At 36.2% G+C, this 18,725-nt stretch overlaps 1 protein-coding gene across 12 annotated transcripts in view; it reads left to right on the top strand.

Annotated features, from left to right (window-relative positions):
- Positions 1-18,725, top strand: part of LOC119863952 (teneurin-2-like) — a 664,488-nt gene that overhangs the window by 203,234 nt on the left and 442,529 nt on the right. For 11 of the 12 annotated variants that reach the window (XR_005358241.1, XR_005358240.1, XR_005358263.1 and 8 more), the window contains 2 exons: positions 14,042-14,191; positions 15,084-15,262. The exons of the other annotated variant lie outside the window; for it this stretch is intronic. The gene's annotated coding sequence lies outside the window, so the exon portion shown is untranslated. The remainder of the gene's footprint in view (positions 1-14,041; positions 14,192-15,083; positions 15,263-18,725) is intronic. 12 annotated transcript variants of the gene reach the window in all.

The following is an 18,725-nucleotide window of genomic DNA, read 5'->3' as shown; positions in this document are numbered from 1 at the left end:
CATGACTAAGAGGAAGCATAGAAGAATCTTTTATCTGCTATGAAAATCAAGTTGCTCAAGTAGAAGTTTGAGAGTCATGGAAGAAGAAAGGAAAAACCATAAAAGGAAGAAAGCTAAAGAGGAACAGAAAAGAGAAGCCACAGGTAACAGAAGCAGCCGTGAAGAAGCAAAGGAGCTTGACAGTCTGAAGAGTAGTGGAGAAAGCTAGGTAGAAGGAAGGAAAAGTGAGGATGGACAACTCCTTGATAGGCCGCTTACATCTCCATACCACCTTAGGGCCCTGGGGTGCTCCATTAGAGATTACTCTACCATTGGACAGATTTGCAGTAGAAGCAGGTGCCAGGGCACTTAGTAAAAGAATCAGTCAGGTTGCGCTTTCTGCCATAGCTTCTGAGACTGTGAATCATTGTTTTCACCTAAACTAGTTTTGTGTTCACCAGGACAGATGATGGGAAGGATTAATTGGGAATGACTAGAAGTCATTCATTTTACTGCAATGGAAAGCTAAGCTTTGTTATAGTAGAACATATAAGTTATAACTTAAGGCATATAACATAAAATATGTAGTTTAAAATGCATTCCCAAGCATGTAGTCCAAACCTGAAGGAAGACTGTAGAGTACTGCTCTAAGGAAACTAATTTTAATTATTTCTTTGAGTAAGCCCAGACAGGGTGACTTTTATGTAATTGACTTTCAGTAGGTGAGAGAAATAAAGAAGGAGAAAATAAGAGGAACAGAAAGTGGAACGAGAGATAGATAGTAAGGAAGGAAGAGGTGGGGAGAGGAAAAAAGTATATGTGTATAAAAAAAAAAACGTTGTGTTCTCGTAACTTTGGTGCCTATAGCTTTTAAATGGGACACAGTAGAAAGCTAAATACAACCAGTAGAAATAAACCAACAACTCATACAGCCAAAACAAAACACTTAATGGATATTTCAGAGCAAAGACCTGCATAAAACCAACACTTAAACAGTTTTATTTTTAAATTTTTTTGAACAGTTTTAAATGACTGATTAAACCTATTTTAAACTAGTTAAAATGAACCTCAGGTAATTTACCATAAACTCTAGATTTCTATAAAAATAATGAGTGATTGGTAATTACCCATATTCCTGAGCTTTTTAATATGCCAATTTAACAAAGTAAGAATCCTTTGATTTTTTTTTTTTTTTTTTTTTGGTACATTCAATGAATGATCTTTTCAGAATGGTCCTAAAACTAATCTGCTGTCACACTAAGGAAAGTTTACCATGAGAGAGAAGAGATGGTGTCCTGTACTTTTTTTTTTTAACCTTCTTTATAGGTACTGATATTGCTATTTACTTGATTTAATCTTTTTTCTTTTAATTTTTATTTATTATTTATGATAGTCACACAGAGAAAGAGAGAGAGAGAGAGGCAGAGACACAGGCAGAGGGAGAAGCAGGCTCCATGCACCGGGAGCCCGACGTGGGATTCGATCCCGGGTCTCTAGGATCACGCCCTGGGCCAAAGGCAGGCGCCAAACCACTGCGCCACCCAGGGATCCCTTGATTTAATCTTAATAAGAATATTGAAGTACTGTATTGAAAGAGTGTTGAAGCCTGTTGTAACTTTAAAGGTCAAATGATTACATTTTTACTCCTAATCTCTTTGAATAGTTTTTTTTTTTTTAATTGAACATGCAGTCTAGCTCTGTGTTATCAACTTGTAGTTATAAATAATTTGCAAGTTTTAAGGCTCTCTTTAAGACTCTGTTCAATGGTGCTGGACTTTTGACACTCCATCACCATCAGTGGGTTCACTGTGAGTAAATCAGAAAGCCCTATAGATGTAGACTTATAAGAAGAGGATTTAATTCCTTGTGTCACTAATGCAGAGATCCTATACTACATTCTGACTCTTGTTGACAAGACAAAGGAAAAGTAAAGCACTATGAAACAAGATCATTTTCTAGAGGAGGAGGAAATTGCTTGGAGATATTTTGAGTATTGATTCTTTAATATAGTTTGTACAAAGTTCGCTGTATGTCTTTCCAGAGGTTTGATATGCAAATACCGTTTTTCCCCTATTTTTTTTTTATAAAGAAAGATGCAAATGTCCTAAATAAAGTCAGCTATCACTAAAGGATCTTTTGAAGAAAATAAATTCTTACTATAGAGGTATAATTCATTTAACTCTACAACCTGCTGAGTCTCACACCTGTGAAATGGTACTATGACTAATGATTATAATGAATGCTTTATGCTATCAAGAAAATGTAAACCCTTATCTACTGTTCTCTACTAAAGATTGCAGAAAGACATACAAAAATTTTGGGAAGAGTTCTACTCCTTAACAATTAACAAGTTTAAAATTTGGTTTCCTGAAGTGTTATATTAACTACTTGGGAAAATTCATTTATCTATAAGAACTTTCAATGCCCATTAAGCCAGTCTTCTGCTTCTTAACCAAACAATCAGTTTTGGACATAAGTTTCAGAGTTTCAGTCCTGGTTTTGCCATTTCCAAGTTGCCATGACCATCAGCAAAGTTACTCAAACTCCTGAAATTTCAATTTTCTCATATAGAAAATGGGGTTAATGCTTATCTCACAATGTTGAGGAATGTGCAATGAATATTCAGCACAATGCCTAGCACAATGGACATTCTTAACAAATGGCAAATATTTTTACTTTAAATATTTTACTTTACATGTGTTTGAAAGCAATGCATGGATTTCTAAATATTAATTAATGGCAATATGTTTTCCAACAAATTGGAAGTCATATCCTCAAAATATAATTAGGATGAAATTCTCAGCACAAAGGTATGGGTCCATCAACGTTCATTAGTCCTACTGTCTCCTTTCATGAGTTCCAGCAGTTCAAACAGCCTCCAAAAATCTCAATCGCTAGATCAGATTATTTAATCACATGGTCTCCAGGTCACTTTTTGTCCCCTGCCTAAGCCATATCAGAGTCATGCATGTTGTCTCAATTTATATAGCAAGAAATGGCAGTGGGAAAGCTTATGTGTTTATAACAGTGAATAGAAAGTCTCCATTCAATGAGTACATACTATGAATCAGGCACAAGGATGAAGGCTATGAACACATGATTTGATTAACACGGTGTTTATGACAATGGCTTCTGAATCAGATAGCTTTAGATTAAGGTCTTAGCTCTGCCCTCATTTGCTGGATGACCTTGGTATGATTTCTTGTCCTCATTTTTAAAAATGTGGTTGACAGTGTACTTCAAAGGGCTGTGTTAAGGTTAAATGGAATAATGAATGTTAGAAGTATTTAGTACATTGTAGGCTTATTCTTGAGCCTCTTCCTCTTCCTCTTCCTCCTCCCCCTCTCCTCCTCCTCCTTCTTCTTTTAAGATTTTATTTATTTATTTGACAGAGAGATAGAGAGAACCTAGAGAGCACAAGTGGGGGAAATGGCAAAGGGTGAGGAAGAAGCCGGCTTCTCGCTGAGCAGGGAGACCAAGGCTCAATCCCAGGACCCGGGATCATGACCTGAGCTGAAGGCAGACACTTAACCGATTGAGCCACCCAGGTCCCCCCTTAAGCCTTCTACCTTCTTTGTCTCTCATGACATTCTTTGGTTTTTCCTCCAACCCCATAGTCTGGACCTTCTTATTTTCCTGCTCTGTTTGACTGGGAGTGGAGTGCCTAAATGTTCTGACCTTGCTCCTTCCCTCTACACACTCACCCTAGGTGGCCTCACCCAATCCCATGTCTTAAAACACCACCTCATTCCCAATGAAAGCTCTAACTTCCCACATGATGGTCTGCTACGGTAGTTTAGAGAGGTTAAATAAATTGGCCCAAGTCATACATGAAGGGTCAAATTGGCATAAAGCCAACATGTGTCTGACACTGAAATCCAAGTTACCAAAATTATAAGGAGAATAAAAAACAGATGATTTATTACCAATCATCCAAGTACCAACTTCCAAACTTAACAAAAAGAAGCAATGTTTGAGTGTTTACTTGACTTGCTATATATGAAGAGATCATGCAGTTTTTCCATACGATAGTTCAGCTCATCCTTTAATTAAAAATTTAAAAACAGTTTTTGAAGGTTAAGAGTTCTATCTAAAACTTCACATCATTTTCAAGGAAAATTAATGAAAATTATTAATTGTTATAGCTCATTTATAAGAAGCTAGATGAGAACATTATGAAAAATTAGTGAAATTATTATCAGATGGAATAATTAAAGATCAATTGTGAAATAATCACATAATTCTAGCTATACGCTGTATTGCTCTTCATTAATCAAAGATAATCTGGAATTGCAATACTTAATTAAATGCAAAAAACTGTTTGTGTGTTCTGGCTCTGAAAGGAGATAATTGGAGAGTACAGAAGCTGTACAGTTATCAGCTTTTGCTGATTTTTTGAGAGTCTAGAAATGTAAATTCTGCAGTGTAGGGGCTGGTCATTTTGTGGTCTATTGAAATCTGATCTTAGATACTCCTTTTTTCCCCATGAGATAATAATACTCTTCTTTTAACTCTGAAAAAGGGGAATTTTAGTTCATCAATAAGAAAAAAATAATTCATCTAATCTTGGCAGATGTATTAAGATCTCAAAGGCCTGTGAACAAATTCCATTGCATTGCGCTTTCTTTGCTGCCAAAGTAGTGACCTATTGGCGAAAATCCTCAAGGCTACTTGAAACAGGAAGTAATTCATTCTTTCTCTCATTTGTAAAATAAGTTTACACTTGATACTCATGTCAATCAGGGTACCCGGGTGGCTCAGTTGGTTGTGTCTGATTCTTAATCTCAGCTCAGGTCTTGATCTCAGGGTCAGAGTGCAAGCCCTGCATTGGGCTCCACATTGGACATGGAGCCTACTTAGTACTCATGTCAATCTCTTTTTCTCTGTAGGAACAACAGTGAAGTCACACATCAATTTGAAATGCACTTTTTAAAATTTTTAATTAGGGTAAAATTCATGTACAATAAAATGTACCCATTTAAGACATATATCATGACTTTTGACAAGTATATATGCTCATGGTATCACTACGACAATCAAGGTATAGAACATTTCAATCAATTCAAAAAAGTCCTCATGTCCCATCCCAATCCTGTTCCCACCTTGGGTATCAGGTAACCACCAATCTGCTCATCTGATACTATAGTTGAATTAATCTTTTCTGGAACTTTATCTAAATGGAAGCATACAACATGTATTTTTTTTTTTGGGGGGGGGGTTGGGGTGGTCTGGCTTCTTCTGCTTGGCATAATACTTTTGTGATTCATTCCTTCTGACTCATTCTTGTTTTACTCCTAAGTAGTTCTTCATTGGATGAGGATGGTACAAGTTGCTTATGATTAACCTGTTGATAGATGTTTGGTTTATTTTAAGCTTTGAGCTATTATGAATAAAACTACCTTGAACCATTCCATATAGTCTTTTGTTTGGTCATACTATAATTCACTTTTCATATTGTTTTCCATTATTTTTCTCACTTGCTTACTACATCAGCCAAATAAAAATTAATTTTAAAAATATCTCCATGATCGAGGAAGATAGGTTTCCACACTGTATATAGAAATATGTTAAAATATGGAAATACCTTTTTTGGAAAAGAAAAACACTTTTACATATATTATTTAATTCCTTCTTCACATTATGCTTTTGTAATAGGCAAGGAAAATACTGTTATTACCCCTAGCTTGCAAATTTATAAAGTGAGTCTTAGAGAAGTTAAGTGATTTGCTCAACACTACACACTACTATACTACTACCTAGAGTGAAGACCAGACCTGTTTTACACCTTCTTAATCTGGTGCACTTTGCACTCTGCCATGTAGAAAATGTTTCACTTCCTCTAACACATACTTATTAGGCCCAGTCTGCTTGCCTAACACTGTGTTAGGATGTAGGGAATCATGTGACAACAAACAACATGACAACGACAGCAATGAAAATCCATGTGTTCCCTCATGGAATTTTTTATTTAATTGAGAAGCCAATACATGTACATGAAAAAAATCGAGTGCAATTGTAAGGCAATTAGTTAAGGTTGTTAGAAACATGTATTCTGTGCTGCATTGAAAACAGGTGTTGAATTAATAGGTAGCTAAATAAAGGAGTAGGGAGCTACCTGTAAGAAGTTCATTAAAGAAGTGATTTTGTGCTAGACATTGAAAAACAAAATGTATGGATTGAGAAAGAATAAGTACAAGGAAAATCTATGTCTGTCTATGTGATAAGGGGGAGTTTGGAATCAGTAGGACTGAGGGGATTTACTTTCAGATTGAATATATAGGATGGGGACAGTTGAATTCCCCATTGAATTATATGGGATTTACTCAGTGGACAGCAGGGAGACTTTGTAGATTCTTAAGCAATAGAGGATAATGAGTGACAGGGTACAAGTGATATTTTAGAAAGGATCAATTGGTCAAAGCTTGCAGATGGGATAGATGTAGGAATGATTATCAAAGAGGTTAGTTAAAAGACTATTGTAACTTAAGTATGAGGTGATGAACACCCAGACCAAGGAAAGGGAAATACAAGTCTAAATGTTTTTATAGAAACAGACATGCTATTACAGCTCTTCCTTGAATGGTATCCTAATTTAGAGGCATTCAAACAAAATTTCTCTAGAAACTAAATATTCTTGTGCTAACGGAACCAGGTTTTGCAGCCATAGAAATGATTATAAAGCTATGCTTTATTGGACTTAATTTTGGCCTGGAGCTAATTCCCCTTGCTACAATTCACCACCGCCTGTCAACTTACCGAAGGATGCACTAACTTGCTTATTTCAGCATCTCTCTTTGGAGTATAATTTAAAATAGCACCCATCAGTCTTAATCTCAACTATTTTTCAAAATGTTTCCCAGATTAATAAATTCTGTATTGGAAGTAGTGACCCTGTAGGAGAATATGACAAAAATAGCTTACCCATAATTAGAAATGAAATCTCTTTTCATTGAGCAATAGGAAATTGGCCAAACCCAGCAGCATTTCATACTATGCTGTGTTAAAGGTTCCTTAAGGCAAGTGTTCCCTAAATTCTTTCTCTGGTTACTCGGTGGTCTGGTGGCTGCTTTTATTTTGTTCCCCATTTTCAAGCTGCCAGCTTTAGCCTCATTCACCATGCCCTGTGTAACATGTAGGTTGGATTCTAGTAATTAAATGAACCATCCTCTTAAGCAGACCTCAATTAAATGTTTATGTGGGTCATGACAAATCGAAGACACCCACCCACCCCCTGTCCACACGCACACTCTCTAGAATATAGACTACAGGTATAGCTTTTGATTGATTTGGAAGCTAAAGAATCCCTTAACCAGAAATTTATGGTAATGAAGTTAAATAACTCTTGTCTTTCTGAAATGAGGCCTTTTGGTTCTCAGTTTAGTGATCATTTCTATCTGGGGAGGATCCCATATACTTGGAGAGAAGATAAACATCAAATCCTACTCAACGTGCATATGCTCTATATATGATAGTCATTTGATATTAGACATGTCACTTATCTTTCTCTGCCTCAGGTTACTCATCTGTGACATGAGAATACTACTAGTACTTGCCCACAAAGTGAGGAAATATTAAATAAAGTGATCCATTTTAAATACTAGTGTGCCTGGCACATAGTAAACACTCAAATATGATTATTTTTGAGTTGGTGCTTCTGCTACTGTTGTTTTGTTGTTGTTGTTGCTTCAATCCAAATTTTCAGTAATTCCTTTTAAGATATTTTCAGTATAATGGGGAAAACAGAAATATAAACACCCCAAGGTCAAATTTAAGAAGTTCTACGTATAGGTACAAACAGTATGCTATGGAAAGAGTAGAAGAAAGGATAGTTCTGCAGGGATAATTAGAGACCATTTGATAGGTCAGATACATTAAAGCCAAGGTTTGAAGGTAGAATTTTTAATTTAATTTCAGATAAGGGAGGGCTGCTGAAGATTTTTGAAGAGAGAATCCAACCTGTGTTTTAGGAAGTTAGCTCTGGCAACGATGTGGAAAAGTAAAAAAAGTAGACAAATAAGAAATATAAGATAAAAAGTAGAGGCATGGAGAGGATAGCAAAATGGAATGGTTACTCTTTGTCAATTGTTTTTGTGAGATTATAGACCAAAAGTATAAGTAAGGGAGGCAAGGAAATAGGAAGGAGATGGGAGTGATATGGGGAAGGGCAATGGTCCACTCTTGATCTGGGTCCACATTAAATCAAGTTCTATGATTGAATATTCCTTGAACATAAATCTTAGAACTCACCCACTTTTCTCCCTCTTACCTCATCTGAAGGTACCTTAGCAGAATTTCTCACATTGGACCACCTCTCTGCTTCTTGAACAACTTTCTTCTCTTGGCTCTCATGACACACTCTGGTTTTCCTCCAACCCCATGGATTTTCCTTCTCATTCTTCCAGATGCCTGCTACTCTGCTTGACCATAAGGTTCCAACCTTGACCCTTGACCCTATATACATTCATTCATCTAATTTCATGCTTTAAAACACTACATATTTCTTAATATCTCCCTTTTCTTGAACTTATAACAAACTTCATGCCGATAAATTCTAATCTGACAAGCCCCATGGATATTGTAGTAGACTAACATCCTCTTTGAACTTGTTCTCCTCTGAGATTCTCCACCTCATAAATGGCATCACATCCACCTAATTGCTGGAGCCCAAGATCTAGAACTTTTCTTTGATTTGTTTTTTGTTTTTTTCGTTCAACCTCCCTATTCAGTTCATCAATAGGGGCCATCAGCATTACCTCCAAAATCTCCCAAATCTTGCCTCTGCTCTCCATCTATACTTGTCCTCACCTTGGATCCATCACTGTAATTTGTGCTAGAGTAAAAATTTATGAACTGATCTAGCTATTTTTTTTTTTTTACCTCTACAGTCCATAACCTACTCAGGAGTCAGAGTGATCTGTTAAAAATCTAACTTCAATCATGCTAGTTTCTTTTATAAAAGACTTTACTTAACATCTTAACCCAACCTCAACTTAAAAAGTCCTGTTTCTCTGAGGTCATCAGCTCTTATTTTCCTCTCTCCCATTCTGCTCCAGACATAGCAACTTTCATTCCCTTGAACATATCAAGCTTATTTCTGCTTATTACATTTCATGGCTACTTAAAAAAAAAAAAAATCAGTCAATGCTTTTTTGATGGTCTCTCTTCAGAGAATACTTCTTTTCTAATCTCTCAATCTGAAATCTCCTCTAACTCCCCCTGAATCACATTACCTCTTGGTAACCTGACTTCTTTTGCCTATATTTATTCATTCTTCCTCTCAGCTACCTCCAACTAGAAAGTAAGCTTTAACTAGAGCAGCAAACTTCTCATTTGTTTTAAAATGTTTTTGCCAACATCTAAAATAGGGCCTGGGCAGCCTGGGTGGCTCAACGGTTTAGTGCCACCTTCAGCCCAGGGCCTGATCCTGGAGACCCGGGATCGAGTCCCATGTCGGGCTCCCTATGTGGAGCCTGCTTCTCCCTCTGCCTGTGTCTCTGCCTCTCTTTCTCTCTCTCTCTGTATCTCTCAATAAATAAATAAAAATATTTTAAATAAATAAATAAATAAATAAATAAATAAATAAATAGGGTCTAACAATAGGAGCTGCACCGTAGTGTTTAAATGAATAAGTCTCTAATACCACCATTCTTTTTTTTTTTTTTTTAAGATTTTAATTGTTTATTTGAGAGAGAGTGAGAGCAAGGAGGGAGGGGTAGAGGGAGAAGAGAATCTTAAGCAGACTCCACACTGAACAAGGAGCTAGACACAGGCTCAATCTCAGGACCCTGAGATCATGACCTGAGCTGAAACCAAGAGTATGATACTTAACCAACTGCACCACTCTGGTGCCCCTCTAATACCACCATTCTTTGTCCAAGTCACTATCCTTTCTTGCTTGGAATACAAGAAGCTAGCTTATAATTTGTGTCTTTTTAATAGCCACTCCTTCTAATTAACTCTATTCTTAGAATCTTTTAAAACTGCAGTCTGATCATCTAGCCTCCTGTCCCTCATAAACACATCCCATATAGGGTAGTGACTCACATCTACTTCTCCAGCTTGTTTCTTGCTAATCTCTCCTTAGCTCAATGTGCTTCTCTGTCAAATAGTGGAGGAAGATTGGAGATGGTTTCACTACATTTTTTAGTCATCAGTATTCAGAAGTGCTGTTAGTTTTCTACTCTCGTAACCTCACCGTATTGCCTGTGCACCTCGCACCAGGATGTTTTTTCAGGCTTCCTTTTAATTTGTAAAGAGAAAGAACAGGAGGCCCAAAGGTGATTACCAGTCAGAGCAGTTCATCATTAAAAAGGTCTGAGACTTGTGGCAAATGGATAACTGTAAGACACAGGTCAAATGGATTTTGCACTATTCAGGCTCAGGCTGAATTACAAAAATTAAATAGCACTCTAATTAACCAGAGTAGTTAGCACATAATTCAGATCTCTAGAACTCCAGCTGATTGTGGATTTAAAAAAATGTATAACATACAAATCTAACACAACAACAATAACAACAAAACCCTGCTCTGGTTGGTTTTCCATATACAGGCTTCAAGGGTGGAAAAACATTACAGATTTCTGCAAAAATGGAAATATTTTTACTCTATAGAAGAAAAGGTGGATTCTGTTTTTTTCAAAGAGAATAAAATATTAACCTACTGAGGGACAAAAGAAGTTTTGCATTCTGTTGTTAAATGATGCATATATCCTGATGTGGGCATTTTAGGACTGTACCAGACTAATGAAAAAACAATGGGAATTAGGGTGAAAATATTATATGCAAGTTGTAGAACTAAATCTACCTCACTGATTGCTTTTTGAAGGTGTAGAGTAGCCTTTCCCTACTAAGTACAAGTTAGCACACTGGTGTGCAACCTGGGTGAACCTTAGATTTGCTAAATAAAGAGAATGATTACATCAGCAAAAATTACTTAAACTCATCATAAATAGCTGTGGAACATATTGGGAGCCTTCTAACAGAGACTTAAGATATGAGAGGGGACTATTATAACCTCTGCTCATAAGATGAAAAATAAAATGAAGTCTGATTTTACTCTTGCACAAAAGCAACTTTGACAAATCACTGTGCAGTGTGGGCAAATATAAAAGCTGAGACATGAGCAGGTAAGTGATTGCTTTAAAAATTAAAGAAACATTACACAGGGTAAATATAACGAAAATCCTGTATTTTCGAATATCTTTATTTCAAAATTCAATTTAAAATGTCTTTATTTAAGGGTTAATTTCACACTTTTTGCAATACATCACTCGCTTTTTAATTTTTTCCTAAAAATAATGAGGCTAATAATAAGAGCTAACATTTCCTGAGCTTTCACCATGACTCATACATGATGTTAAACACATTCATTATCCTATTGGGCCTTAGGACTCCAGGGAAGTTAAGAATTACTATCTCTATCTTTTAGATGAGGAAACTGTGATTCACAAATGCGTGTAAATTGGCCCAAGAACTCACATATAGTAAGAGTGTGAGTTATGAATCTAGGGACTTCTTGCTCCAACACCTGTATTTTTAACTGCTACCCTATGTTCTCTTCCTACTTTAAATTGTACCTTTTCCATGGAAATGAACAACTGACTAAAATCTTCTCATATGAATCACACAGAGGTTTGTAGTCACTCATAATGTATTGCTCACCATAATAATATATGATGCTAAAGGTTGGAGAAGTAGTAGTTTACAGTTCCCTAAACATAAATGAGAGACTCATTGGATAATTTGTTCATTTATGTAGTAAACAAATATTTACTGAGTACTTGCTATATCAAGGCACTCCTTTAATGATAAGCAATATAATTTCCTTCTCTTTGTGGACTAACAGTCTAGTTGTGGAGCATGGGAGGAAATACAAACAATAAGAAAATCTCAAATAAGAACTGCTGTGGAGACAATAAGGCAGGATGATATAATAAAATAATACTGATGGAAGAATGTCGCTATTTTATAAAGGTGATCAGTGAAGTCCTCATTGAATATATGACATTCAGTCTGAGAAGTTTGTAAGAGTGAGTCATGAAAAGATCCAGGGGGAATAGCATTCCAGGCTGAGAAAAAGGGGCAAAAGCCCTAAAATGAAAACACATCTGGTATGTTTGAGGAACAAAAAGTAAAGCCAGTGTGCCTTTAGTATGGAAAATGTCAGATAAATAATGAGATGAAGTGGGCCTCAGTAAGAATTGAGATTTTATTCTATTACAGTAAGAAATCATAGTAGGGTGATTTACAGTTTGGAGGTTTAATTTTGGGCTGTATGATTTATCTAAGGTTGTTTTGTTTTCTGTGCTAAAATAAACATTCACAGGGCCACATTCTTTTCTGGAGGTTACCATACTTGTGAATAAGAAAAGTTTCTTGCCTTATATTCTAGGTAACAGAACAGAAGGAACACTGAGTACTCATAACACTGAGTACTTATTGACCGTTCTTTTTAATAACGTCTTCCTTGCTAGTCTTTTAAGTTTCAGGACTTTACTGCATTATTCATCAATTATGACTGATCTAGAACATTAAAATGCTTAACACATAGTAGGTACTCAATATCCTTCATTTAACTGAATTGAAGATTATCACATTAGCTTTCATCTTGTTGATATAGTATTCCATTGTGTGAATGTACCTTCTCTTTTTTCATAGCTGTGTCCTATTTTTGAACATAAACATATTGGGAAATCACTTTTTTCTTTCCAAGAAGGCTTTGTCTTTTTTACGGTGCTTTGCTATATTAGTCACTATATTATCCTCATTCTGTGCAATGCAGTCTATCTTAATCTTGTGAATTTAAATCTATATATCTCTTTTGGACTTAAGTTGTGCGAAGTCAGTTAACTCCCTACTTTTTTCGTAAATAAGGTTTTTCATAGCTACCTAAGCATAGTTTGTTTTCACACATCATAACGGAAGTTATGAAATGGAGAACCTTTGTCTTTCCTAGTTCCATCTCTACATCCTATTACAAAAACCTCACAATTTTCTGATCGTTAAAGAAGGCACTTTAAAATGCCATTTTATTTTGGTCTTTCTCTGGGCTTTCCCTTTACTCTCTGTGACCTATGGACAGTCCCCCAGTCGTGTCCTATTCTCTTTGATGATGCCCATTCAACAACATTGGGATGTCTGTCTTTCTTCTCATTCTCCTTCCTGTGTAATTTATTTTCAACCTTTGGGACATAGCTTAACTTGACCATTTCTGAAAGTCTTTGTTTGGCCTTCCACATCTGGGTTAGCTGCTTGGGTTTCTCCTACTGCCAGCTTTATCATATGCTATTGTAATCTCTATTTACTCCCACTTTATTTTCCTAGACTATAAACTCCCCGAGGGCTGGGACTAGATTTTAATTACATCTCTAATTCCCACCCCCTAGCCCAGTGACTACCAAACAGTGGACTTTTAACACAAATCTATTAAGTAAAGGAATAAATGGATAAATTAGCTGTCATTTTCTGAGGCAGATCATAATTTAATTTGTTCTCATTGTCTGGTACATTAAAAAAAAAAGGCTTTGTTCATACTGTGACTTTCTCAGTCTCCTGAGTTCTATTTTTATAATTTTCTTTTATTTTGTATAGTTTGATACTTAGCATGTTACTTTAGAGCAATATAGCTTTTAAGTCTGAGTAGAAAAGAAAGAAAAGACAATCTAGCATTGGTATAAATCTGCCCTTAGGACCCATTTCTCAGGAAAAGCAGACAGGAGTGAATAGTGGTTGAGGATCTAAGAGCAGGCATGTGTCATTAAGAAAGAGAACAGGGCATCATTTCCGCATTCACTTTCATTCCTCTCATATTTCGGCTCACAAAAGCTCTGGCTTAGATTGTTGACAGTCAGTGTGTAAGAACTGGGGTTTCTACTGCCTTTATACAGGAAATCAGTGTGGCTATATAAGAAGGAGTGAGAAATGGTGTTTCCCTCTCATGAATAAAAACTGTGTATCTAGATGTTGCTGACAAAGAGCTGAAGTTACTAAACCAATGATATACTCCCAGGGAAATATAGGTGAAAAAGATACTATTTTTTTTTCTTCTTTTTCCCTTTCCTAGCTCTTTATCAGCGTTCAATTCAACCCAAGGAACCAGGAACCGAGGAGGAAGGAAGTAATTGACATTCAAAGCCTCTATTTTTAGACACCTTTACACTTTCTTTTGCTTCTAACTAGCAAGGATTTTTCCAAACAAGCTTTTAATTAGCAGGTGAGTTTAATTGATATGTGGGTTTCTCAGAAGGGGAAAGGACCTCAATGTAGAGAAGGAGGGAGGAGGGACTCCAATCACTCTCACTCACAATAGAAGACCATTAATTCATTTGCACCTGGATGTTTTAAAGGATCAATTTACTGTAGCAAAGAAAGAAGGCAGAGAATCAAAAGGTTGGAATCTGTCAGAGAAGAAAGAGAGGCACTATAATTTAACATGCTATGTGGATGATTTAAAACTTGGAAAAATATTGCTACTGATGTCCAAATACGGAAACGAACCTATTTGCATTTAGTCAGGTTCTGTCCATGTGCTAAGAAAAGATTAATGTTTCAAAATCAATGAAGTTATTTTGAGTTTTTAATCTGCAGGAAAGTAAAAAATAAAACAAAATACATATTTAAGTCACTTTCATTACTCTTAAAGGAGTATTTAATTAATGTAATTGAACATGAAGATGTTTTAAAAGTTAAATTCAAAGTACTCTTGCTATTTATAGGGGCAAGAGAGGACACATATTCTGTGTCCAATTATCTTTTTTTTTAAGATTTTATTTATTTATTCACGAGAGACACACCCAGAGAGATTGAGAGAGAGAGAGGAGCAGAGACACAGGCAGAGGGAGGAGCAGGCTCCTTGCAGGGATCCCGATGCAGGACTCGATCCTGGGACTCCAGGATCATGCCCTGGGCTGAAGGCAGCTGCTAAACCGCTGAGCCACCCAGGGATCCCCTGTGTCCAATTTTCTAAAGTAGGGAAGTTGTAGGAAGTGGGAAGATGTATACATCACGAATCAGAGACCATTGGTTGTACACAACAGAGAGTACCAATACTGACTAATGTAAGGAGACAAAATGAACAAATTGAAAGCATATTGGCTTTTTCACAGAATCAAATGGATGGCTCAACCATCAAGCCTCACAAAAGGACAGAAACTAGAGGAGCTCTGAAATTTAGGTAGCAGAAACTAGTGGAGAGTCTCTTCAAGGACCTGCCAGAAGAGTGACTCAGGAAAGAAAAAATGATCCTTGGAACTTGACTTTGTATGCCCACCCACTGACAGGGGAGGTGAGATACTTTAGTTCTACCCACATTATCTGTAGTGAGAGACAAATAGTTCATCAAGTAAAAAATTCTAGATGCTGATACAGTTTTTGGTCTACTCCAAAACTTTATGTATATGAATAAATACACATGTAACATATAATCTATACATGTATATGTAGACATATTGTTACAAAATGGTAATTAACCAGTTTTTTTCCAGTATTCCGGGACCAGTATCCCCTGCTTGCTTCATGGTGATAATACGTGTTGAACAGGCATGTTGAAACTCTGTGCCATATCAGATATTGTTAAAATGCATGTTCTCCATTAGTCAGAGTGGAAGTCTGCCTTCCAGAGGAAGAAAATTTCCTTTGGTTCCCTGCAGTCAGCAACTAAAAAAATGGCTAGGCTTTCACCCTTTAAAATGCCTTTTCAGGTTACTTGATATTATCCTTAAAAACAAAACAAAACTTAAGTAATATACTGGACCCTGCTGAGTTCATCATAGAACTGTTAGAGACTTGTATTTATTGGACAAATGATAATTACAAAGAACTCCAAAAAAAAAAAAAAGAGAGAGAGAGAGAGAGAGAGAGAATTACAAAGAACACAGAGTCCTAGAAGAGAAGCTGACTACGAACACATCTCCTACCCCTAACTTTATGCTTTAATGAGAGACTCAAACTAAGATTTTTAGTGAATATTATTAAATTAGAAAATAATTATTCGTTCATGATAGGAAGGGATAGTTCATTATTCTCTTCAGGATAAATTTTGGGGACTTTTGAAATTTATTCTAAAGACTATACAGACTGATCTCTGACTTCTTTAACTCTACCATGGCATGAAAGTAATATACATTTAGTAGAAAGTGTACTTTGAATTTTGATAGTGCCCTGGATTGGTAATATGCATAAAGTACTTTATCATGATGCTGGACAGTGGCAGAAAGCTACAGCTCCCATCAGCCACATCATTGCAAGGGTGAACTAATACACTTAACAAAAATTTTGTACCCAAACATTGTGTTTATTACCTTCAGTACAGTATTTAATAAATTACATAAGACGGACGATGCTTTATTTTTAAATAGGCCTTGGGTTAGATGATTTTTGCCCAACTATAGTCCAGTGCAAGTGTTCTGAGCACGTTTAAGGGAGGCTAGGCTAAGCTACGATCTGTGGCAGGCTAGGTGTATTAAATGCATTTTTGACCTAGGACATTTTCACCTTACTCTGGGTTTATGGTGATGTAATCCCATCATAAGTCGAGGAAGATAAGTGTTTTTTTTTTTTTTCTTTATTAGGAAACAGACTATGTGAGGATGCGTTGAAAACTATTGCCTGACCTCATGGTCAATCCAAATGGAAATGCATTACTATTTTTGGCAAAGTAGTTAGATTCATAACTTGGCTAAGTGGGCTTATATATAGGCATTTTGTATATTTGTAAGAAAAATCTGAAGTGAACATTATATCCAATTACAGTTTTGCCTTGTGTGATTTGTGGCTCCCTGCTTGTATCCTTCTCTGGAATGTTAGCTAGCAATATAAGCTCTCATAGCAAGCAGCTACCCAAGTCCAGTGTGTGCTGATGATAGGAAGGTAATAAAAACAAGAACCCTTGAATGCTGTAATTGGTGATCCAGCCTCCTAGACTACTGAAAATTAATTGGCCAGATGTTCCCTACCCAACTGTAAATGGGGGATAATGTAGGAGACTGAGTTTTCAACCTTCCCCAGGTGTGCACATTTGAGCAGAGAAAAATGATTATGAGTGACATGATGACAGGTGCGGTGCCCATGTTCCACACTGCCCTTGTGTATCTGTTATATATTTAGGATTTTTCCCCTGAGGCGCTTCAGAGATATGAAAATAGACAAGGAACAAAACCGAAAGACCTTTAAAATAGAAGGAAAAAAAAACTTGGAAGTTGTGAATATTATATCATGTGTCTATTAACTGTGTTGTTATTTAAGGTTGCATTTGAGCCTGTCACTGTTAGCTGGTGTTATAATTATGTGCCAAGCCCTGTACTAAGCACCTTACATTTTGTGATTAACCTTCACAGTTTTACAGGTGGGTACGTATATCATCTGTGCTTTTTAGATGAGTCAACTGTTGTTCTCAGAGATGGAATCAATCTGTCAACAGTTACAAAGGAAGTGAGAGAGTAGCCTTGAGTATCTAACATCAGAGCTCATAGGCTTACCTACTAAGCCATATTGTTTCCAAAATAGAAGGTCTGTTCACCTCTCCAAAGCACACTGTGATAAGCCCATTACCTGTATTATCTCATTTAATCCTTACCACCAAGAGAGGTATAAAAGACTGTTCTGGTTTCACAGAGGATGATAAAGATACTTTAAGAGTTTGATCAACTTGACCAAGGTCATGTGACATTTCAGAACAGAGAAGGTGCTCAAATATACTTTACTCTGATTTCAAAGCCCAGGTGTTAACCACAATGAAGCAGTGCTACAGAAAGGATAGGTCTTCTGAATGTGAAAGTATAACATCAGCACTTTAAGTCTGATTTCCTTTATTGTCCTTATTCACATGTTTGTATTCACAGCAAAAGTGATTATCCTGCCATCTTCTCCTATGCAACATTTCCTTGAGCTTTAATTTTGAATGGGGCCCAAAGCATCCCTTGATTATTTCATGCACTTGCCCTCAAGGACTATTTAGGAAGAAAATGTTGCTCTGCTAATAAAACAGCACAGCTGTCTCAAAGAGCTTTTAATCCATCTTTTTAAAAGATGTGGACTTTCTAAAATAATGTCGCCCCCATTTGTCTTCTATGAAAGAAGATATTTCAAACCCAGGAACACCTATCATAATAAACCATTAAGATGACTCCAGCCTTTCAGTGTATTTTTAGAATTTCATATTTCACCAAATGTTGTTATATATAATTCATGGTAGTGGGATATGATGGGATATGACAGTTATCTCATTTGTGAAGAAAGACCAAATAACTCATTGTCCCACATCCACAAATAAATTATTCTTGTCCCCAAGCGTAAGATTCTGTTTTGTTCGTTTCCTTACCTTAGTGGATTTTCTTTTCTACATTAATATTTTTTGCAAAAGACTATGACCCTTAAAATATCAATTCAACTATTATGAAAAAAATAAAATTCTTAAAAATTAGCCTCACTAATTTAAAAATGAGGTATTAACAACATAGTCCATACCTCTAGAAGTTAAAGCAGGCCTTGAGTGATAATTATTTTGTACAATTTCATTCAGTGTTTTTTGTCATATGTCAAACATGTGAAGAGAAAGTCTAATTTTTCCCTTTGAGATCTTTTGAGTGGATACCATCTGTTTCAGCTCAAGGAAGGTCTAGGGTTCTATTTTTCTTTCTTTCATCAATTTCAAGAAGTCCTATATTTGATTCTAACATTACAGTGCTATCCTGTCTAGAACTTCCAAAAATTAAATTTGGGGTCTTAATGTAATGCTTTAGTTCACAGGG

This window comes from Canis lupus, chromosome 4 (genome assembly GCF_011100685.1).
Source record: "Canis lupus familiaris isolate Mischka breed German Shepherd chromosome 4, alternate assembly UU_Cfam_GSD_1.0, whole genome shotgun sequence".
In the NCBI taxonomy this organism is placed as follows: domain Eukaryota; kingdom Metazoa; phylum Chordata; class Mammalia; order Carnivora; family Canidae; genus Canis; species Canis lupus.
The sequence above is the reverse complement of the archived record's forward strand: the minus strand, read 5'-3'. Positions and strand labels throughout refer to the sequence as shown.